The 26,190-nt window shown below is 37.4% G+C and overlaps 1 protein-coding gene across 3 annotated transcripts in view; it reads left to right on the top strand.

The window, feature by feature from the left end:
- PKIA (cAMP-dependent protein kinase inhibitor alpha) overlaps positions 1–26,190 on the top strand; it is a 112,688-nt gene that overhangs the window by 51,338 nt on the left and 35,160 nt on the right. For 2 of the 3 annotated variants that reach the window (XM_037061634.1, XM_037061633.1), the window contains exon 2: positions 21,320–21,438. The gene's annotated coding sequence lies outside the window, so the exon portion shown is untranslated. Of the gene's footprint in view, positions 1–21,133; positions 21,172–21,319; positions 21,439–26,190 lie in introns of those variants that run through there. The other variant, XM_037061635.1, reaches the window with a different exon arrangement.

The raw sequence follows: 26,190 nt of genomic DNA on the forward strand, positions 1-26,190 counted from the left end.
TCCCTTTTCATTTTTTCCTTCCCTTTTTAAAATTTAAGTTGTTTTATTGTTCAATTTCATTCTGACAATAGTTTCCTTAGTAGCAGTACAGAAGTTTTTTTAAATTGATGTAGTCCAATTTGTTTTTGTTTTTTCATTATTTTTCTTGGCCTAGGAGTTATGTCAACAAAAATATTGATATGAGGAATGTCCAAAACTTTACTGCCTATACTTCCTGCTAGAACTTTTATGGTGTCATGGCTATATTTAGTTCTTTTGTCCATTTTTTAAAAATATATTTTATTGATTATACCATTACAGTTATTCTATTCCCCCCTTCATTCCCCTCCACCCACACACTCCCTCCCCCACTATTCTCCCCCCCTTAGTTTATAACCATGTGTCTCAATTTCTTTAGATTCTATATTTCCCCCACTATTCTCGCCCTCCCCCTATCTATTTTCTACCTACCATCTATGCTATTTTCTGTGTCTTCTCCCCCCTTCTCCTCCTCCCACCCCCCTGTTTCTAACCCTCCATGTGTTCTTCATTTCTATGGTTCCACTCCTGATCTAGTTGTCCTCTTGGTTTGCTTTTGTTTTAGGTGTGGTTGTTAATAACTGTGTGTTTGCTGTCCTTTCACTGTTCATATTTTTCATCATCTTTTTCTTATATAAGTCCCTTTACCATTTCATAAAATAAGGGCTTGGTGATGATGAACTCCTTGAACTTGACCTTATCTGAGAAGCACTTTATCTGTCCTTCCATTCTAAATGAAAGTTTTGCTGGATAAAGCAATCTTGGCTGTAGGTCTTTGGATTTCATGACTTGGAATACTTCTTCCCAGCCCCTTCTTGCCTGTAAGGTCTCTTTTGAGAAATCAGCTGACAGTCTGATGGGAACTCCTTTGTAGGTAACTGTCCCCTTATCCCTTGCTGCTTCTAGGATTCTCTCCTTCATTTTAGTCTTGGCTAATGTAATTATGATGTGCCTTGGTGTGTTCCTTTTTGGGTCCAACTTCTTTGGGACTCTCTGAGCTTCCTGGATTTCCTGGAAGTCTATTTCCTTTGCCAGACTGGGGAAGTTCTCCTTTATTATTTGTTCAAAGAAGTTTTCCACTCGTGGCTGTTTCTTTCCCCCTTCTAGTACCCCTATAATCTGGATGTTGGAATATTTAAAGATGTCCTGGAGGTTCCTAAGCCTCTCCTCATTGTTTTGAATTCTCATTTCTTCATTTCTTTCTGGTTGGATGTTTCGTTCTTCCTTCTGGTCTATTCCATTGATTTGAGTCCCAGTTTCCTTTCCATCGCTATTGGTTTCCTGGACATCTCCCTTCATTTCAATTAGTGTAGCCTTCGTATGTTCCTCTAATTTGTGACTGTAATCTACCAATTCTGTGAGCATCCTGATAAATAGTGTCTTAAATTGGGCTTCTGAGAGTCTGGCAATCTGTTGGTCGCTTAGAGTTATTGGCTCTGGGACTTTGGGTTCTTCTTGTGCCATCTTTTGGGCTGTTCATGCCTGTTAAGTAGCAGGATCCGAGCCCTAGGTTTTCACCAAAGCAGGGCAACTCAGTCGCTGGGTTGTGACGTTGTATGTGGGGGCGGGGTCAAAGAGGGACAATGGCTTCCCTCTGCCCCCTGCTGCCGAGACCCCCCACCAGCACTGCAGCCACTACCGTCACCAGGCCCACGCATTTCGTTCTACTGCATGAGAGTGTTCCACCTCCGTCAGCCCTCCACCACTGGGTTCGCTCCCTGGGGCCTGCGTGGTCCGTCTCACTGTGCGTGAATGTCGGACCATGGTCAGTCTGCCCCGCACCCCGGCTAGTTCCAGGCTGCCTGCACACCTGGGTCGGGGGATCTGTCCTGCCCAACCCATCTCCACTGCTGGCTCCGCCTCTCTTACCATCCCCGTTGAAAGGTTCGTAGCTGTCGGACTTCCGTATAATTCCGTTTTCTGGTCTTTGGGTGTGTCCTAGTTCTCCAAAACTTTTGTTGTATTCAAACTTGGTTGTGGGAGAAGGCACAGTGTTTCCACCTATGCCTCCATCTTGGCGGAAGTCTCTCTTTTGTCCATTTTGAGTTTATTCTGGTGTATGGTGTAAATTGGTGGTCAAGTTTTATTATTATTTTTTTTTGCATGCCATCTGTCCACTACTCCCAACACCATTTATTGAAGAGGCCATTTTTCCCTATTGTATGCTTGTGCCCCCCTTATTAAATATTTATTGACCATAAATACATGGGTTTATTTCTGGGCTTTATTCTATTCCACTGGCCCGTGTCTGTTCTTATGACAGTATCAAGCTGTTTAGATTACAGTGGCATTTTAGTACAGTTTGATCACAGGTATTGTGATGCCTCCAATTTTGTTCTTTCTAAAAATTGCTGAGCTTTTAGGGGTCTTTTTTGGTTCCATATAAATTTTTGTATATTTGTTCTACATCTGTGAAATGTGCCATTGGTATTTTAATAGGAATTGCATTGACTCTATAAATTGCTTTGGGCAGTATGGATATTTTTTAAATTATTTTTCAAGTACAGTTTTCTGTCTATTACTCCCATCTCATCCCACCCCCCGTGCTCCCCGCCTCCCTCCTATTTCCGCCCTTCTCAGTTGTTGTCCATGTATCCTTTATATATGTTCCTCTAAATTTCTTCCCTATTTCCCCTGAAATTCCCTCCCCTCTCCCCAACTGGCCGCTGTCAGCCTGTTCTCTATTTCAGTGTCTTTGGTTATATTTTGCTTGCTTGTTTGTTTTGTTGTTTAGCTTCCTGTTAAAATGAGATCATATGGTATTTGTCCTTCAACACCTGGCTTATTTCACTCAGCATAACGTTTTCCAGTTCCATCCATGCTGTTGCAAAAGGTAGGAGCTCCCTCTTTATTACTGCTGCATAGAATTCCATTGTGTATATGTACCATAGTTTTTTGATGCATTCATTTACTGATGGGCACTTACAACACTTGGCTATTGTAAGTCATGCTGCTATGAATATAGGGGTTCATTGGTTCTTTTGAATTGGTGTTTCAGGATCCTAAGGGTATAATCCCAGAAGTGGAATTGCTAGGTCAAAAGGCAGTTCAATTTGTATTTTCTGAGAAAATTCCATACGGTTTTCTACAGTGGCTACACCAGTCTGTATTCCCACCAACAATGCACTAGGGTTCCCTTTTCTCCACAACCTCACCAGTATTTATTATTTGTTCATTTGTTTATGATGGTCATTCTGACTGGTGTTAAGTGGCATCTCATCGTGATTTTAATTTGCAGCTTTCTGATGGCTAGTGATGCTGAGCATACTTTCTTGTATCTCTGGACCCCCTGTATGTCCTCCTTGTAGATGTGTCTGTTCAGGTTCTTTGCCCATCTTTTAATTGTATCATTTGTTTAACAGGTGTGGAGTCATATGAGTTTTTTTATACATTTTGGAGATCAAACCCTTATCTGAGATATCATTGGCAAATGTATTTTCCCATGTGGTTGATTCTCTTTGCATTTTTTTTATGTTTTTATTTGTCTTTTTAATTTTTTCTTTCTTTTTTTATTGTTGTTTAAATACAGTTGCCTCCATTTTTCCTCCACCACTCCATCACACTCCAGTCATACCTACCTCCCACCCTTGATCCTACCCACCATTGGCTTTGTCCATGTGTCCTTTACACGTGTTCCTTGACAACCATTCCCCCATTTTCTCCCTTTATCCCCTCCCACCTCCCCTCTGGTTACTGTCAGTTTGTTCTTATTTCATTGTCTCTGGTTATATTCTGCTTGCTTGTTTGTTTTGTTGATTAGGTTCCACTTATAAGTGAGATCATATGGTATTTTTCTCCTACCCTTTGCTGATGTTTTCTTTAGCCATGCAGAAGCTTTTTATTTTGATGAAGTCCCATTTGTTTTTCCTTTCCTTTATGACCCTTGCTCTAGGAAACATCAGTGAGAATATTGCTACATGGAATATCTGAGATTTTCCCACCGATATTCTCCTGTAGGACTTTTATGATGTTGTGACTTATATTAACTATTTTATTCATTTTGAGACTATTTTTGTGTTTGGTGTAGGTTGGTGGTAGAGTTTTGTTTTGTTTTGTTTTGTTTTTGCATGTAGCTGTCCTGCTCTCCCAACATCATTCGTTGAAGAGGCTATTTCTACTCCATTTTATACTTTTTCCCCCTTTGTCAAATATTAACTGACCATAGAGACATGGATTTACTTCTCAGCTCTCTGTTCTGTTCTATTGATCTATGTGTCTGTTCTTGTGCCAGTACCAGAGTCTTTGGATTACAATGCCCTTCTAATATAGTTTGATATCAGGAATTGTGACCCCTCCTAGTTTGTTCTTTCTCAAAATTGCTACAGCTATTTGGGGTCATTTATGGCTTCATATAAATTTTAAAATGTTTACTCCATATCTGTGAAATGTGTCATTGGTATTTTAATAGGGATTACATTGAATCTATAAATTGCTTTGGGTAGTATGGACATTTTGATGATGTTAATTCTTCCTGTCAATGAACATGATATATGCTTCCATTGGTTTTTGTCTTCCTTAATTTCTTTCTTTGGCGTTGTGTAGTTTTCTACCTCCTGGGTGCTTTATTTTTCTTCTTGATATAGCAAATGAAATTTTTTCATGATTTCTCTTTCTGATATGTCATTGGTGGTGTACAAAAATTTCTTTGATTTCTGAATATTGACTCTGTATCCTGCTGACTTGCCCAATTCACATATTAGGTCAAACAGACTTTTGGTGGAGTCTATAGGCCTTTCTATGCACACAATCATGTCATCTGCAGTTTTGCTTCCTCCTTTTCAATTTGGATGCCTTTTACTTCTTCTTCTTGTCTGATTACTGTGGCTAGGTTTCCAATACTATGTTAAATGGGAGTGATGAAAGTGGACATCCTTGTCTTGTTCCTAATTTTAGGGGGAAAGCTTTCAATTTTTGCCTGTTGATTATGATGTTTGCCAAAGGTTTCTCATATATGGCCTTTAGTATGTTGAGATATGCTCCTCCTCCTCCCACTTTGATGAGTGTTTTTATCATAAATGGTTGCTGTAACTTGTCAAATGCTTTTTCTGCATCTATTAAGATCATGTAATTTTTGTTTTTGCTTTTGTTTATGTGATGTATTACTCTTATTGATTTGTGATTATTTTACTATCCTTTTATCATTGGATAAATCTCACTTGGTCATAGTGTATGATCTTGTATTGATGGATGCAGTTGCCAATAATTTTTGTTGAGGATTTTAATGTCTATGTTCATCAGTGATACTGGCTTATAGTTTTCTTTCTTTGTTGTGTCTTTATCTGGTTTTGTGATTAGAATGATGCTGGCCTCATAAAAAGAGTTTGGGTGTCTTCCCTCATCTTGAATTTTTTGGAATAGTCTGTGAAACACAGGAGTCAGCTCTTCCTTAAATGTTTTGTAAAATTCTTCTGTGAAACCACCTGGTCTAAGGCTTTTGTGTGCCAGGACTTTTTTGATTACTGCTTCAATTTAACCAGCTGTTATTGGTCTGTTCAGGCTTTCTGCTTCTCTTTGAATCCATTTTGGAAGATTATATATTTCTAAAAACTTGTCCATTTCACCCAGGTATCAAATTTTTTTACATATAGTTGTTAATAGTAATTTTTATAATCCTTTGTATATATTGGTAAGAGCTTTTACTTCTGTGCTTTCATTTGATTTTATGTGACTTTTCTCTCTCTTTTTCTTGATGAGTCTGCTTAAAGCCTTGTCAGTTGTGTTTATCTCTTCAAAGAACCAGCTCCTGCCTTTAATCGATCCTTTGAATTTTTTCTTTTAGTCTCTATGTCATTTAATTCTACTCTGATATTGATTATATCCTTCTTTCTACTCACCCTAGGCTTTGTTTGTTGTTTTTCCTCCAGTTCTTGTAGGTGTAGGATTAGGTTGTTTATTTGAAATGTTTCTATCTTCTTTAGGTAAGCCTGTATTGCTATGAACGTCCCTCTCAGGACTTCCTTTGCTGTGTTCCATAAGTTTTGGACTGTTGTCTGTTCATTTTCTTTTGTTTCCAAAATTTTTTGATTTGTTCTTTGATCTCATTATTAACCCATTCATTGTTTAATAACATGCTATTCAGTCTCCATGAGTTTGAATATTTTTAGCTCTTTCCTTGAGGTTGGTTTCTAGTTTCAAGCCCTGTGGTCTGAGAAAATGCTTGATATGATTTCAATTTTCTTGAATTTGTGTTGAGGCTTGTTTTGTGTCCTATTATATGATCAATATATATATATATAATAAGTCCTTTGATCTAAGGCATTGTTCAATGCCTCAATATCCTTGTTGGTATTTTGTTTGGAAGATTTATCAACTTTTGACAGTGGGATGTTGAAATTTCCTACTATAATTGTGTTGCTGTTGATACCTTTCTTGAAATCCTCCAAGATTTTCCTTATATATTTGGGTACTCCTACATTGGGTGCATTTATATTTATAAAGTTTATGGTTTTTTGGTGGATTCTTCCCTTGAGTATTATGAAGTGTCCTTCTGAGTCTTTTTTATGACCTTTGTTTTGAAATCTATTTTGTTTGATATAAGTGTTGGTACCCTGGCTTTTTATTCAGTCTGTTTGCTTGGAATATTTTTTCCCCAACCCTTCACTCTCAGTCTGTATATGTCTTTTGTTCTGAGTTGGCTCTCTTGTAGGCAGCATATACAGGTCATGTTTTCTTATCCATTCAGCTACTCTATGTCTTTTGACTGGAGTAATCAATCTATTTACATTTAAGGTTATTATTGATAGGTTTTTATTCATTGCATTTTACCTCCTCTGTACTGGTGTTCCTATCTCTTTCACTCTTTTTCTTCAGCTTCTTACAGCAGTGCCTTTAGCATGGCTTGCAGTCCTGGTTTGATGGAGGTGTATTCTTTCAGTCTACTTTTGTCTGGGAAACTCCTTATTTGCCTTCCATTTTAATTGAGAACCTTTCTGGGAAGTCTGGTTGCAAGCCTCTCGCTTTTCATTACTTGGAATATTTTTTGCCATCCTCTTCTGGCTTGTAACATTTCTGTTGAGAAGTTAGTAGCAAGCCTTTTAAAAGCACCCTTGTATGTTACTTCTGGTTTCTCCCTTGCTGCCTTTAAGATTCTCTCTTTGTCTTGAAATTTTGCCACTTTAATTATGGCAAAATTAAAATTATGACTTGCAGTGGACCTCTTTGTGTTCATCTTCTTTGGGTCCCTCCATGCTTCCTGAATCTCTATGACTTTTTCTCTCATCAAATTAGGGAAGTTTTCCATCATTACTTTTTCAATCAGGTTTTCTATCCCTTGCTCTTCTTCTTCTCCCTCTGGTATCCCTATTATACAGATATTATTATGTTCCATGCTGTCCTGCAGTTCCTTTAACCCCCTTTGTTCTTTTTTAGTCTTTTCTTTTTTTTACTCTTTCTGGAAAGTTTTTTTCTATCTTGTCATTTAGCTTGCTTATTCAACCCTCTGCTTCATCTAACCTGCATTTGATTCCTTCTACTGTGTTTTTCAATTCATAAATTGTATTCTTCATTTTCTCTGGGCTCTTTTTGATAGTTTCTATGTCTTCTTTCATGCTTATATAGTTTGCAGTAAATTCCTCATATCTTTCTTGTAGTTTTTGGTAATTCTCACTGACCTCATTGAGCTTCCTTATAACCATTATTTTGAAGCCAGTATCTGATACTTGACTTGCCTCTCTTTCATGTAGCATTCTTTTTGAGGATTCTCCCTTTTCTTTCAATTGAGTATTGTTCCTTTGTCTTCTCATTATTTGTGAGATTTGTCTTGTTTGCTTCTACTTATTAAAATGATCTGTTTTTACTCCCTGACTTTGTAGTGTGGTCTTCTATGGTAGGATACCTGTCAGATTCAATGGTGTGGTCTCCTTAATCCCCTGACCGTGCTGCTTTTAGGATGTCCTTTGTGCCATTTATGTTGGCTTTCTGGGTGTAATTGGTTTTGATTGTTGTTGGGTCATTCTTTGGTGGGTCCTTTCCTCCAGCTGGTTGACTGAGGTTCACTCTACTCACCATGTCTTGTTTTCTGTTGTTCAGATACTGCCAGAACAAAACCACAAAGCCCAGGGAACAAACCCACACCTGCAAAAATACACCCCCCACCGCAATCACACTACCAACAGCAAATGAACCAGTATTAATAAGAGCGTACATAGATTAGGACTATTCTAAGAAAGAAGAGTGGATATAAGATGACCTACTGAAAGAAAAATATTTTTAAGAGGGTAGAGGGAGGAACACTAATAATAGTTGGGATTTGGAGCAATGTGAAGAGAGAAAGTAAAATTTACATCATGAATAAAAAAGAGAATGAAAGCAGAATATGCATAAACTTGATGGAAAAGAAATGAATGTTAAAAAGCTATACAGGAAAGAAAATATTGCAAATCATGGAGAAGACCACAGTGGATTTCGTCTCGGTAGCCACTACTATTTACCACTGTTTTTTTCTTTCTGGACCCGCCTCTGGTGATGTCAGATGATGACCCTGTCTGACCTTAGGCAGTCTCTTCAAGATTTCCAGGTATCTACTGTCTGTGGCTGTCTCCTTCAGTTGTTAAGCTAGTCACTGTGCACTCAGCAGTCAGGCTTATGTACCACAGAGCAGGGCAGAATCCCTTCTAGGGTGGGGACTGTTGTTTCCTCTCAGGTTGGTGCTGCTCAGAGGGGAGTGGTCTGCCTGAGCATAATAGCTGCTGCCTTATGGAGGATGACTCAACACGGAAATTCCAGAGTCTACTCTCATTTCTCTCCCCAAAGCTTCAGTCCCCAGTATTCCCTCAGGTTTCTCTACCCACTCTGCCCCATCTTTGCCAGCACCCCGGGGAAATGGCTGCAAAAGAAAATTTGTGCATTGCCCATTTAAACAGCTCTTTGCATTTCTAGCCATCCATCTCTGGCAGAGAGCAACCCTACTGTTTTTTTGCCACTGGTTGTTATCTGTTTACTTTTGGGGCTCTGGTGCTCTAGGCTGGGGATCCCAGCTTAGCGTTTTGAACTCACTCTTCTCAAGGAGATCCAAGCTGCCACTTAATTATCCCTCTGGCCCTGTTACCTGTGGGTTCCCAGCCAGTCTTTTCAGGTCTCCACCACACTCCTTACCAATCAGGATGTGCTGAAGCTGATTATTTTGACTATCCAAGGTTATAAGGCTTCTCTTTTGCTATTGTTCAGTTGTTTGTTCTGGGTGATTTCTCCACAATTTATTTGTAATCCCAGATTGGTGCTGGGAGAAGGTTTGTTTTACTTCCGTTCACTCTTCTGCCATCTTTTCTGATACAGAATGTTATTATTGATAAGTACTCATTCATTGCCACTTTTTCTTTTGTGTATGTGTTTCTATCTTTCTCTATTTCTTCTTCTTAAAGCAGTCTCTTTATTATCTCTTGCATTGCTCGTTTGGTAGAAATGTACTCCTTTAGCCTTTTTTAATTTGGGAAGCACTTTATTTGGCTTTCCATTTTAATTGATAGCATTGCTGTACAGAATAGTCTTGGTCATAGGTCCTTGCTTATAATTACTTGGAATATTTCTTGGCATTTCCATCTGGTGTGTACTGTTTCTGTTGAGAAGTCAGCTGCTAGCCTTATTAGAGTTCTCTTCTATGTTACTTCCTGTTTCTCACTTGCTACCTTCAAGATTTTCTCTTTGTCTTCAAATTTTGCCATTTAGATTGCAATGTGTCTTGAATTGGGCCCCTTGGGGTTCATCTTGATTGGAATTCCCTGTAATTCCAAAATTGCCTGACATTTTTCTTCACCATTTAAATTTTTTTTTCTGTCATTATTTTTTTCAAACACATTTTCTATCCCTTTCTTCCTTTTCTGGTATCCCTGTGATGCAAATATTTTTGCATTTGATGTTGTCCCAAAGCTCCTTTAAACTATCTCCACTCTTTTTAGGTCTTTTTTTTTTCTTTTTGTTATTCTGACTAGATTTTTTTCTACCTTGTGTTCTAACTTACTGATTTGATCCTTTGCTTCATCCAGCTTGCTTTTAATTCCTTCTAGTGCATTGTTCATTTCAGATATTGTATTCTTCATTTCCACCTGTTTTTATTCTATGTTCTTTTTCTATGTCTTTTTTTCATGCTAATGCAGTTCTCACTAAGTTCCTTATAGCTCCCACAAAATTCCTTGTATTTCTAAGTTTCTTCAGCATCTTTGTAACTATCGCTTTGAATTCAATATCTGATAAATGGCTCACCTGAATTTCATTTAGCTCTTTTTCTGGGAATTCCTCCTTTCCTTTCAGCTGAGGGTTTTCTTTGTCTCTCCATTGTAGGTTACTCTTTTTATTTGTTTCTATGTATTAAATTGATCTGCTCTGACTCCCTGTCCTTATGGGATGGTCTTTTGAGGTAGGAGTCTTCTGGGACTCAGTCACAGCCTCCTTGACTCAGGGGATAGATGCTCTTAGAATGCACTTAATGCAGTTTATGTGGGCTTTTTTTATGTATTTGGGTTTTGATTGCTGTTGACCCATTTGTTGGTGAGTTCTCCCCTCCAGCTGGCTGACTGGAGAGTCACAACCCCCACCACATCTTATATGCTGTTTTACAGCTGCTGACTGAAGAAAACAAAATAACACAGAAAACAAAGTGCACACAAGCAAAAACAACCCCCCAACAACAACAACAATGCCAATGACAAATGAGTAAAGAATAAAAAAGGTGGAAAATAATAAGAATATTATAAGAAAGAAAAAAGGGTTTGAGATGACTCAGGGAAAAAAAGATGATTGTGAGAGGATAGAGGGAGGAGAAATAATAAAGTAAGGACTAGAAATGAGGAATTTCCATAAAATGGTAATGAAAGGGAAAAATAAAATTTTAAATGAAAATAAGAAAAGGAACAAAAGTGAAGGAAAAAGTGTTAACTACAGGAAAAAATAATAGTGGAAAGTATCTCAGGAGAGTTTAGTACATGCCTTCTGAGTTCTCTTTCTGGACACAACTCTGGTGTCTGAAACTGGTGGAAGCCAATGTCAGATGTTCTCCCTGTATAGTTCTAGGTAGCCTATTCAAAGCTACAAGTGATCTAGTCTGTGGATGTTTCCTTCATTCAGGCTTACTGTGTTCAGGGTGGTCCTTGCTGCTCTACACAGCTGGCTTTTTATCAGTGCAAAGCTCAGGAGTGGGTCGACTAATGACCAAAAGTACTGAGGTACCACCTGCATCTGCCTCTATCTGTGGTCTTGCTATTAGTCTTAAACTAGCCACTGACCCATCTGTTTCTGAGAGAGTTTCTAATGCACTGGAAAGGATGAGACCCCTGGATCTCCCTTAGGAGGAGCTGACTCTAGTGAAGATGGTGTGTGTGTTCCCCTACCCTTCTGCCATACATCTTTGTCTGTCCAAGATTATTTCCAGTGGTGAATAGTTTCTGAAGAATTAGCCACCCATTTCATTAAGGGACCAATCTGTGTAACAAGGTCAGCTCTTTCCTGCTTGGAGCTAATGGCAGTTCTGTATAACAGCCAGAGCTCCCTGGTGTCAGCATCCTCCTCTGAGCCTCTCTTTGCTTCCCTGAGGTTGCTTAGCTACCCTATAGAGCTTTTTGATGAGGTCTGTAAGATGAGACCAGGTCTATTGAGGTAGCACTAGCAACTTTCCTCTGGCAGTTCTGCAGTCTGTAATGTACTCAGTGAGAGGAGAGTAGCCCCTAATTAGATCCAACCCCTTCAGTCTTTTCCGGAGACTTAGGCACTTGCTTCCTCAGGTTGGGGGGTCACTGCTAGTTCAGAATGGGTATATTCTACTTTCCCTTTGTCTGAGTAAATTCAGCAGCTCTGAACATCAGAGGATAGATCAGGAAACCTCCCACAGGTGTTGGGGCAAGCCCAGACAGCAGGTGGGGGATAAACTCTCTTCTCTTTCCCAGGCCTCAGTAGGAGTCAAAGCTCTCTGTCCTGCTCCCAGGTGCTATCCTCCAAAATTCTCACACTTTTAATTCTCTGTTTGGAGTTTCTCTTTCATCTCACTGTTTGAATGTACCCAGTGGGGGAATCTTGGACCTGGCAAGTCTATTCTGAAGAGTTTCTTTCTTGGTGGTGGTGCCTATAACTGCAGTTTCTATGTTTGGTGGGGACAGAGACAAAAAGCAATCAATTGATGTTTCTCTTTAGTATTGATACTTCTCTCCCTCTTTTCTTCCCTTCCTCTCTCTCTAAAAGAAATAAATAAAATCTTTGAAGTTTAAAACAAATAATTTCATTCAATAAAGTCAATTATACTTAGTCACTGATAGGTGACTTACCTGTTCACATATAATACAGAGTACCCATTGTTTTCTGATGTATTACAAGGCATTAATTAAATTTTGTTCACTTGAAGCCAATTGGTAAGACATTATTTAACTTGCCTACTCTAAAGTTCTAGCATTAGCTCAGCTAGGGGCACTCCCAATTACTGATCATGTGACATTGGGGAAATAATGCTTAACCTCTCAATGCCTCAGCTTCCTCTTTTGCATTATGGTAAAAATAATAAAGCTTATCTCACAGGTTTATAAGAAGGATAAACTCATATATATAAAACAGTGTCCTAGAATAGTGTCTGGTATCTGGTAAGCATTATAGACATATTAACTGCTGTAACTAGTATTGTTATATGAAACTGAAATGTTGAGAATAATCCTTCGTGTAGTTGTGTATGCCACTGATGATAAATAAAACTAATAGAATGTTTAAAAATTGGATTAAAGAAAAGGAGCCAGTAAAATACAGTCAGGTAGAAGATTATGAGAATATAAACATACAAAAGCATAAAAACAAATAATTTTTCATTTGATTTTTGTTTTCTTTTTTAAAAAAGAAAAGAGCCTAGAAATATGGGGATAAAAACTATCCAGTGACTGTGCTGACATGGAGATCTCTGGTAACCTACATCAGGAAAACTTCAGGACACTGGGCAAGGAGTTTGAGGCCAGAGAAGCCAGATGAAATAATTTATAGAGTCAATGGGACCAGAAATAGAAATGGTATATAAAGATAATTTTGAAAAGCTCAGCCATGAAGTGGATAGATATGCAAGAATCAAGGGAGGGTTTCATGTTGCATGTATGCTTTCTAAGTAGGTGTTGCTACTAATCTAAAATAAGTCCAAATTTTGATGGTAGTAATTCATAAGGAAGATAGCTTATAGAAAATGCAGTGCTGTGAAGTACCTGAGAATATGAGACAAAATGGAATACCTACCATAGGTAATGCAAATGGCCTTTTAACTTTAACTCTTGTAATAAAAAGGAATACAAAGATCAGTGTGAATGTTAATGGACTAATGGACTGGACAGTGGGCTATTTACTGATTTCTATTTTCTTAGTGAGATATGAGGCAACTCATCAGCTGACAGCAAAGAAAATAGAGACAACAGAAGGATACTTGAGGAGAGTAGTGAAGGCTTTTTAAAAATAGTCATTAAGGAGAGGATTTCTAGTCAAGATGGCAGCATAAGCAGACATGGCTCACCTCTTTGCACAAACACATCAAAATGAACACTGAAATATAGAACAACCATCACTCAAAACCATCAGAAATCAAGTAGAATCAAGTCTGACAACCATAGAATTAAAGAAACCACATCCAAAGAAACCACATCCATCCAGCCTGGTAGGAGGGGAGCAGATGCAGAACAGGCTGGTTTCTCACCCATGTGTGCTGGATAAAAATTCAGGGGGATATCTCAGAAGTAAGCAGTCCCTTCCCACACCAGTCCCCCCAGCCCAGGGTTCCCATACAAGGAAGATAAGGCCCCACAACATACGGCCTCAAAACCAGTGGGGATAGTCAGTGGGAAAACTGTTGGATCCTCAAGCAGTTCCTCTTAAAGAGGCTACACATGGATTCACCTTCTCAGACTCACTTCTTCTGAGCCCCAGCACTGAGGTAGCACTTTGAAAGGCACCATGGCATACGGGGATGAACTAAAGTGTCTGGCATCAAGGCAAACAGAGGCCATTGTCCCTCTTCTGAACCACCCCCCCCACAGAGCTGGTAAACTAGTGCCATATCTGAGACTCCATCAAACTTGCTAACACTTTTTGATCCACTTTGGAGATCCCCAGAAACTCTGACCCACATAATGTATGGGCCCACCCAAGCTTCTTTCCCATATGAAAGGCTGATCTTGGCTCGTACTTTATGACTTCTTAAATTATATCAAATAATCAATAGTTGGTCTCCATTACCCCCTGGCCTGAATAGCAACAGCCAGCCTAGATTCACAGCATGGCTTTGCCTGGGAATCTCCAAGCCCAGCACAAGTAGCAGCTATCTCAGATTGCTTTATAAGTCAGGCAGAATGGCCCTGATTAAACATTGTTGGGGGCTGACCTCAGTCTGCATTACCCAGTACACCTCAGAGCCAGTGCATCCAGTGGACTGCTACAGACTACATCAGAACACCACCACCCTGTCCCTGCACAGCTTATCCTCCATGGACAGCATAGGTTGGTGGCAAGTGGTCACAGCTGGTGCTTGCAGCTGATGGGCCTGGGCAAATCCCTCCCACTGATCTGCCAAAACTAACCAAGGCTCAACTAAAAGAGGAAGGTGTACTCAGCCCACACAAAGGGTGCACCTATAGGGCAGGCTCTACCACTGGACTCCACCAGATAGGTCACACTACCAAGACATGGAGTCAAAGCAGCTCTACCTAATACATAGAAGCAAACACAGGGAGGCTGCCAAGATAAGTAGACAAAGAAACATGGCCCAAATGAAAGGACAGATCAATCAAAACTCCAGAAAAACAGCCAAGTGAAATAGAGATAAGCAATCTATCAGACGCAGAGTTTAAAACATTGTTTATAAGGATGCTCAAGGAACTTAGTGAAGACCTCAACAGCATAAAAAAGATCCAGTCAGGAAAAAAGGATACACTAATTGAAATAAAAAACAATTTACAGGTAAACAACAGTAGAGTGGATGAAGACAAGAATCAAATCAATTATTTGGAACATAAAGAAGCAAAAAGCAACCAATTGAAACAAGAAGAAAAAAAATACAAAAAAATGGGGAAAGTGTAAGTAGCCTCTGGTACAACTTCAAGATGTCCAACATTCACATCATAGGGGTACCAGAAGGAGAGGAGAAAGAACAAGAAATTGGAAATCTATTTGAAAAAATAATGAAAGAAAAATTCCCAAATTTGGTGAAGGAAATAGACATGCAAGTCCAGGAAACACAGAGTCCCAAATAAGATGGATGTAAAGAGGCCTACTGGAAGACACATCATAATTAAAATGTCAAAGGTTAAAGATAAAGAGAGGCTCTTAAAAGCAGCAAGATAATAGCAGTTAATTACCTATGGGGAGTTCCCATAAGACTGTCAGCTGGTTGCTTAAAAGAAACTTTGCAGGCTAGAAATAATTGGCAAGAAATATTCAAAGTGATGAAAAGCAGAGACCCACAGTCAAGATTGCTCTATCCAGCAAAGTTATCATTTGGAATAGGAGTGTAGATTAAGAACTTCCCAGATAAGAAAAAATGAAAGGAGTTCACCATCACCAAACCATTATTATATGAAATGTTAAAGGGACTTATATAAGAAAAACATCAAAACTATTAATAATAAAATGGCGAAAATACATCTCATTAATTGAATCTGAAAAACAAACTAAGCAAACAAAAAGAACAGAAACAGAATCATGGATACAGAGAGTTTTTGATGGTTGCCAGATGGGAGGGGACTGTGGGGGAATGGGTGAAGAGGTGAGGGGATTGAGAAGTACAAATAGGTAGTTACAGAATAGCCATGTGATGTAAAGTATAGTATAGGACATGGAGTAGCCAAAGAACTTACATTCATGACCCATGAACATGAAAAATGGTGGGGGGATATCCTAAGATCTAAGGAAGTGGAAGGTACTCAGTAGAGGGAGGCAAAGGGGGAAAAATCAGAACAACTGTAATAACATAATCGATAAAATATAACTTCAAAAATAAAATAAAAAGTAGTCATCAAGGAAAATTAGAAGGAACTTATTGGTAAGTCAGAACGTATTTCTAGTCTTGAAAATTCATTTGAAGTTGGTTTGATTTATCAGAATATCAATTTGCCCTGCCACATGATTTTTCTTTAGCTGTCTTTCAAAAAGACAAAAAAGAGTGAGAGATGACAAACGAGAAAATATAATTAGTATTTTACATACATATGTAGATATTATATGTATAATGCTAAACCTCATTAGTTATAAAATATTTAAAGAAATGGAACATGAGTTTTTAGTTTATTAATTTAGCAGAATTAAAAATTATATTATTTTGTTGGCAAAGTTCTTTTTTTAAATTGTTTTTCAAGTACAGTTTTTTGCCTTTTCCCCTCACCCTTCCCCACCACTCCAGCCCTTCCTGAAAAGTTATTTGAATATTATTTGGTTTGATCTTTTGAAAAGTAATTTGGAAATCTCTAAAAAGATAAAAATGTTCATGGTTTTTACATATTAATTAAAATTCTAAACATTTCTAATAATTTATATTTAGAAAGTGTTGTATAAATAAAGGTGTTTATTGGCATTTCATTTCTAAGAGCAAAAAATTGAACCATCTTTAATAGTCAACAATAGAAAAATGTTTTATTAAAGTAAAATTATATCCACTTAGTAGAAAACTAGTTGTCCTATTATAATTATAAGACCATATAGCAAAATATAATAATTCTTAATGAAGAATGAAGAAAGCTAATTTTAAAATGCTGTTTACCTTCTGACAACCCCTGTTTAAACATGAAAATATTTATTAAAAGTTAAACCCAAATAAAATTTTAAAAGCTCTGTAATACTAATGAGAATTTTCTATTTGTTTCAAAATGTTTTTTTAACATATCTCATATTATTTTATAACTTTGCTTTTTAAAAAGATTAGTGGAATTTCTTTTACCCCTTTTCGTAAAGGTTTCTGATTATTATATTTCATACTTTTAAATAAAGTCAATGATTCCATCATCAGAGAAGATTAGACTTTTTTGACAGTTATACTTCCATGTTATTCAGTACAAAGAGGCCATATGCACATGTTAGTGCTTTAAATATATAATGTCAACATTTTTTTTGTTTAGTCTTTCCTAGCATGGAGATTAAGCAAAGTTCCAAAATTGCTAGCCACTCTGTTCTACTTTTCTCATTCTTATCACTTAATCTGTCCTTCACAGAATGAGAACGAATGAGTCTGCAGGTGAATTTTCCAGCTTCTTATGTCCCCTATTATCCGCATCATGAAATTATGCTAGTGTGAATGTTTCCATTATTTTCAGAGCTCTTCAGTTATTAAATTCATCTTTGGCCCTCTGTAATAACTATCTTCTGTAAATATAAAATTTGGACTCACCTTCTGAGATCCTTTGTTTTCTTAGTTCAAAAGTCAAAGATCCTGCCCTGGCTGGTGTAGCTCAGTGGCTTGAGCTCGGGCCTGTGAACCACATGATCCCGGTTCGATTCTCAGTCAGGGCACATGCCTGGGTTGCAGGCCAGTTCCCAGCAGGGGACTCATGAGAGGCAACCATACATTGATATTTCGCTCCTTCTCTCCTCCCCTTCCCCTCTAAAGATAAATAAATAAAATATTTTTTTAAAAAGTCAAAGATCCTTAGTTTAACCATGTGACTACCAATTATTTGCATAGTTTGGAACTCTTAAATTATTGGTTGATGGAGAAGTTCTCTATTAAACTAATTATTTCTCTCTCTCTTCTCTCTTCTCTCTCTCTCTCTCTCACACACACAGTGACACACATGAGATACACATACATTGTGATTAGGAGCATAGAGTGTGACATTATGAAGTCTAAGATGCTAATTCCAGCTATGCCATTTCTGGACCATTTCACTTGATATCTCTGAGCCTTGTTCTTTTCATCTGTAAAGGGAAGATTACAATTATATCAGCAATCTTCAATGCATCACTAATGATTTTAGAGATTTTTTACAGTCAGATATAAAGCAGGAACTCTATGTGGCTATTATTTTAATTTATTATTATTTAGGTGTTGATTTTCCCTGAGTCTGTAAATCCTCACAATGCAATACAACTTCCAATAAATTGAGTTAGGCCTATTATCAGGAAAGATTTTAACCTAAATAATTACTTCCATTGCAACCCAGATGAGTTTTCTACCTTTTCTGTTTGCCATTTGTAGTAGTTCGATAAAGATTATCATGGATGGAACTGGAGAGCATTATGCTAAGTGAAATAAGCCAGGTGGTGAAAGATAAATACCTTATGATCTCACCTATAAGTGGAACCTAATCAACAAAACAAACAAGCAAGCAAAATATAACCAGAGACATTGAAATGAAGAACAAACTGACAGTAACCAGAGGGGAGGTTGGAAAGGATAATGGGGGGGGGGGGTAAGGGGGAAGGGTTTTCAGGAACATCGATAAAGGACACATGGACAAAACCAAAGTTGGGTAGGATCAAGGGTGGGGAGTGAGAATGGCTGGGGTAGGGGGGAATAGCAGAGGGAAAATGGAGATAACTGTACTTGAACAACAATAAAATTTTTTTTAAATAAATAAATTTTAAAAATACATCCATGTACTTTAAAAATAAGTACATGGATGAATGATTTAATGCTACTTTTTGAGAAGTAGTACAAACATGAGTTGGTGGAACAGATGAATAAAGTGTCCAAGGGGAAAAAAAGGGCCAACTCCTGTGTGTGCCTGTGTCAGCCTAGGAAAAAATGCTGTTAAAAAAAAAACACAGAGAAGCATGTTGAATAACTTATTTTAACTATTTTTAAAATCTAAGCGTAAAACTCTTTTGAAAAGTCCCATATTTGTCACCAAAAAAATCTTTGGCACCAAAGATTAGAGCCATATCATAGACAGAATGTTGAATTTTAATCACATTAAATAACATTAAGTGATATAAATTCATGAAACATTTGTGAGTTTGCTAATAAAAAGTAAGATAATGAATGACCTTTGAAGAGCAAGACAGAGAGAGAATTATGGCCTTTTCAACATTCTATTGTGCCTCTAAGTAAAATGTTTGGCAATGTACCTGCAAAGTTATATGTGATAATGACTTTTTAGGTCCCTATGAAAATCAGATTTTGCCAAAAAAGCAATTTGTAAAAGTAACACACATGCCAGTATCATTGGAAATAATAAGTGTCAACTCCAATTTGTTTATATTTTTTAAAGATTTTTTAAAATTTATCTTTAGAGGGGAAGGGAAGGAGAGAGGGAGAGAAATATCAATGTATGGTTGCCTCTTGTGCATCCCCTGCTGAGAACTGGCCTGCCACTCAGGCGTGTGCCCTGACTGGGAATTGAACCGTGATTCTTTGGTTCGCAGGCCCATGCTCAGTCCACTGAGCTACACCAGCCAGGGCTTAACTCCAATTTCAATTGATGAACATAAGTCCCTTTAACATTTCATATAATAAGGGCTTAGTGATGATGAACTCCTTTAACTTGACCTTATCTGGGAAGCACTTAATCTGCCCTTTCATTCTAAATGAAAGTTTTGCTGGATAGAGTAATCTTGGATGTAGATCCTAAGAAATAGAAGATCAAAATCTATGAACAGTAAAATGACAACAAACCCACAACTATCAACTGAACCTAAAAATAAAGAATAATTTCAAAATAAGCAAACAACTAGAAGAGGAAGAGTGTCAGACAAATGGACATCGCATGGAGGGTTTTCAGTTGAGAACGGGAGAGGAAAATGGGGTGAAAGATACAGGGAATAAGCATAATTAATAGGTATAACAGACAAGGAGAGGTTAAGAATGGTGTAGGAAACAGAGAAGTCAGGTAACTTACATGTACAACTATGGACATATGTACAACCCTAAGGGGTAGGGAATGCTGAAGGGTGGGGGCTGCAGGGAAGTGGGGGAGTAAAGGGGAAAATTGGGAAAACTGTAATAGCATAATCAATAAAATATACTTAAAAATAAATCAATGAACATAATGAAATGATTGTGTTATTTCCTTGTGAGGTTCTGAAAAAAGTTGGGTAGGAAATGTATGAAAGTGAAGCCTTTATAGGCTGGAATAAAGATACATCAATTCTGATAACATAAAATGCATTAACTAAAATTGTTATAGCATCTTGCATTAATATTTCCCTGTACTTTAGACTTTGCCTACAATCAAAGTTGAAGATCATCTTTGCCTTTGAAGTGGAATCATGCCTGTGGTACACATGAGTCATATAAAAGGTTAAACAGTGAAAATAATTCAGCATTTAAAGACAATGTGTCTGATTTATTCAGTGGGTACTTCTGAAGAGGTGATACCAAGAAGTATTGCTTTTTGAATTAAAGTTACAAATCCTTTCAGAGTTACTTAGTTTTTTCTGTCACATCAATATTAATAAAGATAAATAATAATTACATATTCAATAAGAAGTACAGGCCCAAACAATTTATGACCCCTAACTATCCAGTGCTCTTTACAGAGCCATCACTGGTAGAAGTACCAAGACAGAGTTCATTATGTGTCACTCCTTCTAGATCCTAATGTTTTTAAACAGTAGGAAAGAGCATAACTTTAAGAAGAAAAATAATGTGCATGAGAATGGCCAATGGAGAAAGGGAAGGAGAGATACTGCCACTTGTTTTCCATGAATAATTCTGTGGAATTTATAGGCAGATGGTCTGAAACAGGTGTGACTATAATTTGAGGGGACTGCTTACTCCTTTAGTTACTCAGAACACTGAGATTATTATTTTGGAAGCACAGCCACAGGATTTTATTGCTTCACTTATTGTAGCCTTTTCCTTCACCCTCAAAACTATCTTTCTAAATCACTGATTGCCAGTCAACAGATTTATCCTCTTCCCTCTGTACCATCACAAAAAGACATGCAAGTGTACCCGTGCTCATGTACACACATGCACACTTTTGTGTATCACTGTGCTTGTATGCAATGGACATTGCACGTTAAAGTTCTCTGTGAAATATCCTTCTGCAAGTTCCTATGTTTATTTTCATAAGTAATTAAACTTAGTCAAATTGATAATTGCCTGAAAATTTAAGAAAAAACTAAAGGAAAGAGGTAACATTTTTTAAAAAGATAAGAAACCTTGTCTTTTTTGCTGTCACTATATGTCTTAATGAACAAAGGATACCTGGGCTTTTTCTGCAGTCTTTGCTTGGCTAGAAGACACAAATGCTACCTGGACTCTTTTCATGTGATCACTTTGTGAGTATTCAGGCTTATAAACTGTGAATTTCTCTCTTTTTTATTAAACTGTTTAGAAGCCTGTGCTTTGAACATTTACTTAAGATTTTAAAAAACTGAGATCTATATGTAGAGTTAATTTCCCTTTCTCCTGCTGTCTCCATTTCAGTTTCTTGAGTTTCTGGGAAGTCCTGGTTTCCCCAAAGGAGCAATTTCTGGCAGAAGTCTGAAGGTCTGATCAAAGAAAAAGAAGTCCAATGAATTAAGGACAAGAAGGTTTCCACTCAGGTAGGACCTCAATCCCATACTTTCAACCACCTTAAATTAAGTGTGCTAATGGCTGGACATGATATGTCTGCTTGGAAAAAAATGAATATATAACCTACCCTACAGGAAGCTGTTTTCAATTCCCTTGGAGGCTGTGGTGTTTATCAGATAATTCCTTAGAGGAAAAGGGATACAATAACAGTATGATGCTTTTTTCCATTTTTATCTCATTATTGTTGAGTACACTTAGTGATCTTGGTGCCCGTGGCTTAATCCCAGGAGTTTAAGTGGAGAGCAGATTAACCCTTTGGGCACTTTCTCCTAAGACAAATAATTTTCATAGATTGTCTTCTTGATATAGCTACTTATCAAAACTGAGGACAATAATTTTATCTTCATTAGCAACTTGAAATTTTAAAAAATTAGAGCAAAGGGAATAATGAAGATATCCCATCATATGGCAAGACAAGATACTAGTCATATCAAAATCAGGGCCTGTCCATCTCATTCACAGTTAAATCCTCCAGTATTAACACCTGACCCCTAGTTAGTACTCAATGTGAAGACATATGTTGGATGACTGGTGGGTGACTAATGAAAAAAGGTTACTGTGGTAGAAGAGATATTTATACTTGTATTTCCTATGTGTTTACTTCTATATTAGAAAGACCCAGCACTGTAACTGATACTTGCAATGTAAACAATAAAACTTGTTGAGCTCTGGCTGGTGTAGCTCAGTGGATTGAGCGCAGGCCTGCAAACCGCACGATCGCGGTTCGATTCCCAGTCAGGGCACATGCCTGGGTTGCAGGCCAGTTCCCAGTAGGAGGCACACAAAAGGCAATCATACATTGATATTTCTCTCCCTCTCTCCTTCCCTTCCACAGGATTCCCTTCCATCCTCTAAAGATAAATAAACAAAAATCTTTAAAAAAAACAATAAAACTTGTTGAAAGTATAGATAAATCCCCATGACTCTAAGGCTAATTATAAAGCCAGAACAGAACCCAAAGTCTAGATCTGCCAAGGTTTATGACAGAAGTATCCATGAGATGAAAGCATGGACCTCAGACTACTGATATAACAAACAGAATTTATCTAGTTTTAGCCATTTACATATCACCCCATTACATTTTAGCATACTACCTATATTAACCTACTGTTATTTTTAATTTTATTACTGTTCAAATATAGTTTTCTGCCTTTTCTCCCCACCCCAGTTATCTCCACCTCCCTCCCTTAATTCCACCCCCTTGATTTTGTCCAGGTGTCCCTTATAGATGTTCCTGAAATCCCTTCCTCCCTTCCCCCCATTATCCCCTCCCACCTCCCCTCTTATTACTGTCAGGTTGTTCTTTATTTCAATGTCTCTGGTTATATTTTGCTTGCTTGTTTGTTTTGTTAATTAGGTTCTACTTATAGGTGAGATCATATGGTATTCGTCTTTCACCACCTGGCTTATTTCACTCAGCATAATGCTTTGAAGTTCCATCCATGCTATTGCAAAGGTTAGGAGCTCCTTCTCTGCTGCATAGTATTTCATTGTGTAAATATACTATAGTTTTTTGATCCATTCATTTATTGATGGGCACTTAGGTTGCTTCCAGCACTTGGCTATTGTAAATTGTGCTGCTATGAACATTGGGGTGCATAGGTTCTTTTGGATTAGTGTTTCGGGGTTCTTAGGATATAATCCCATCAGTGGAATTGGTAGGTCAAAAGGGAGTTCCATTTTTAGTTTTCTGAGGAAATTCCATAAAGTTTTCCACAGTGGCTGCATCAGTCCACAATCCCACCAACAGTTCACTAGGGCTCCCTCCTCTCTGCATCTTCTCCAACACTTGTTGTTTGTTGCTTTGTTTATGATGGCCATTCTCCCCAGTGTGAACTGGTATTCCATTGTGGCTTTAATTTGCATCTCTCTGGTGGCTAGCAATGTCGAGCATCTTTTCATATGTCTCTGGACATTTTGTATGTCCTCCTTGGAAAAGTGTTTGTTCAAGTCCCTTGTCCATTTTTTAATTGGGTTGTTTGTCTTCCTAGAGTGGAGTCATGTGAGCTCTTTATATATTTTGGAGATCAAACCCTTTTCTGAGGTGTCATTTGAAAATCAGTTTTCCCATATGTTTGGTTCTCTTTTCATTTTAATGCTGTTTACTTTAGCCATGCAGAAGCTTTTTATTTTGATGAGATCCCATTTGTTTATTCTCTCCTTTATGTCCCTTGCTTTAGGGGACATATCAGTGAAAATATTGCTGTGTGGAATATCTGATATTTTCCAGACTATATTCTAATGAAGGACTTTTATGGTGTCACACTTACATTTAAATCTTTTATCCAATTTGAATTTATTTTTGTGCAAGGTGGAAGTTGGTGATAGAGTTTCATTTTTTCCATGTAGCTGTCCAACTCTCCCAATACTATTTGTTGAAGAGGCTATTCTAGCTCCATTTTAAGCTGCTGACCCCTTTGTCAAATATTAATTGACCATAGAGGCTTAGGTTTATTTCTGGGCTCTCTATTCTGTTCTATTGGTCCATGTGTCTGTTCTTATGCCAGTATAAGGCTGTTTTGATTACAGTAGCCTTGTAATACAGTTTGTTATCAGGTACCATGATTCATCCTACTTTGTTCCTCTTTCTCAAAATTGCTAGTTATTTGGGGTCATTTATGGTTCCATATAAATTTGGAAGTGTTAGTTCTATAGCTGTGAAACATGCCATCAGTACTTTAATAGGTATCGCATTGAATCTATAAATTCTTTTGAGTAGTATGGACATTTTGATGATGTTAATTCTTTCAGTCTATGAACACAATATATGCTTCCATTTGCTTGTGTCTTCCATGATTTTTTTCTTCAGTGTTGTATAGTTTTCTAAGTGCAGGTCTTGTACCTTCTTGGTTATGTTTATTTTTAGGTATTTTATTTTTTATTGTTGCTTTATCAAATGGGATTTTTTCCTGATTTCTGTTTCTGATATTTGTTGTTGGTATACAAAAATGCTTTCAATTTCTGAATATTGACTTTGTATCCCACTTTTTTTCCAAATTCACTTATTAACTTAAGCAGTTTTTTGGTGGAGTCCGTAGGATTTTCTGTGTACACTATCATGTCATTTGCAAACAATCAGAATTTTATTACTTCTTTTCCAATTAGGATGCCTTTTATTTATTTATTTACTTACTTACTTACTTACTTACTTGGTTTGTTAGTGATTTTAATTTCCTAAAGATTTTATTTATTTATCTTCAGAGGGAAAGGGAAGGAGAGAGGGAGAGAAACATCAATGTATGGTTGCCTCTTGTGCATCCCCCACTAGGAACCAGCCTGAAACCCAGGCATATGCCCTGACTGGGAATCAAACTTCGATCCTTATTTATTATTCTTGTCTGATTGCTGTGGCCAGGACTTCCAATACTATGTTGAATAGAAGTGGTAAAAATGGACAACCTTGTCTTCTTCCTGATCTTAGTGGGAAACTTTTGGTTTTTGCCCATTGAGTATGATGTTGTCTGTAGGTCTCTCATATATGGCCTTTATTAGGGTGAGGAATGCTCCCTCTATTTCCACTTTGCTGAATGTTTTCTCAAAAATGAGTCCTGTACCTTATCAAATGCTTTTTATACATCTGTTGATATGATCATGTGATTTTTGTTTTTCCTTTTGTTTATGTGATGTATTATGTTTATTGATTTGCAAATATTGTACCATCCTTGCATCCCTGGGATGAATCCCACTTGATCATGGTGTATGATCTTTATAATGTATTGCTGGGTGCAGTTTGCCAATATTTCGTGGAGGATTTTAGCAGCTATGTTCATCAGAGATATTGGCCTGAAGTTTTCTGTTGTTGTGCCTTTATCTGGTTTTGGGGTTGAGATGAGGCTGGCTTCACAAAAAGAGTTTGGGAGTCTTCTGTCTTCTTGGATTTTTTGGAATAGTCATGAAGGATGGGGTTAGCTCTTCCTCAAATGCTTTATAGAATTCTCCTGTGAAACCATCCAGTTTAGGAGTTGTGCATGTTGGGAGTTTTTTGATTACTGCTTCAATTTCATCAACTATTATTGATCTGTTCAGGCTTTCTGCTTCTTCTTCATTCCCTTTTGGGAGATTACATATTTCTAGACATTTGTCCATTTCACCTAGGTTTTCAAATTTCTTGGCACATAGTTCTTCATAGTAATTTCTTAGAATCCTTTGTATTTCTGTAATATCAGTTGTAATCTCTCCTCTTTCATTTCTGATTGTGTTTACTTGTGTTCTCTCTCTTCTTTTCTTGATGAGTCTGCTTAAAGGCTTGTTGATTTAGCTTATATTTTCAGAGAACCAGCTCCTGTATTTATTGATCCTTAAAATTGTGCTTTTAGTCTCTATGTTGTTTAATTCTGGTCTGATCTTGGTTATTTCCTTCCTTCTATTTGCTCTGGGCTGTCTTTGTTGTTATTCCTCCAGTTCTTGTGGGTGAAGAGTTAGGTAGTTTATTTGAAATCATTCTATCTTTTTTAGGTAGGGCTGTATGACTATGATCTTCCCTCTCAGGACTGCCTTTGCTGTATCCCATAAGTTTTAGATTGGTGTGAGTTTATTTTCATTTGTTTTCAGAAACATTTTGATATCTTTCTTAATTTCATTCTTGACCCATTTATTGTTTAATAGCAGGCTCTTCAGTCTCCATGAGTTTGAGTGTTTTTTAGTTGTTTCTTGAGGTTGGTTTCTAGTTTCACTCTTATAGTTGGAGAAAATGCTTGACATGATTTTAATTTTCTTGGATT

This window comes from Sturnira hondurensis, unplaced genomic scaffold (genome assembly GCF_014824575.4).
Source record: "Sturnira hondurensis isolate 20B ecotype Veracruz unplaced genomic scaffold, ASM1482457v3 Scaffold0013499, whole genome shotgun sequence".
In the NCBI taxonomy this organism is placed as follows: domain Eukaryota; kingdom Metazoa; phylum Chordata; class Mammalia; order Chiroptera; family Phyllostomidae; genus Sturnira; species Sturnira hondurensis.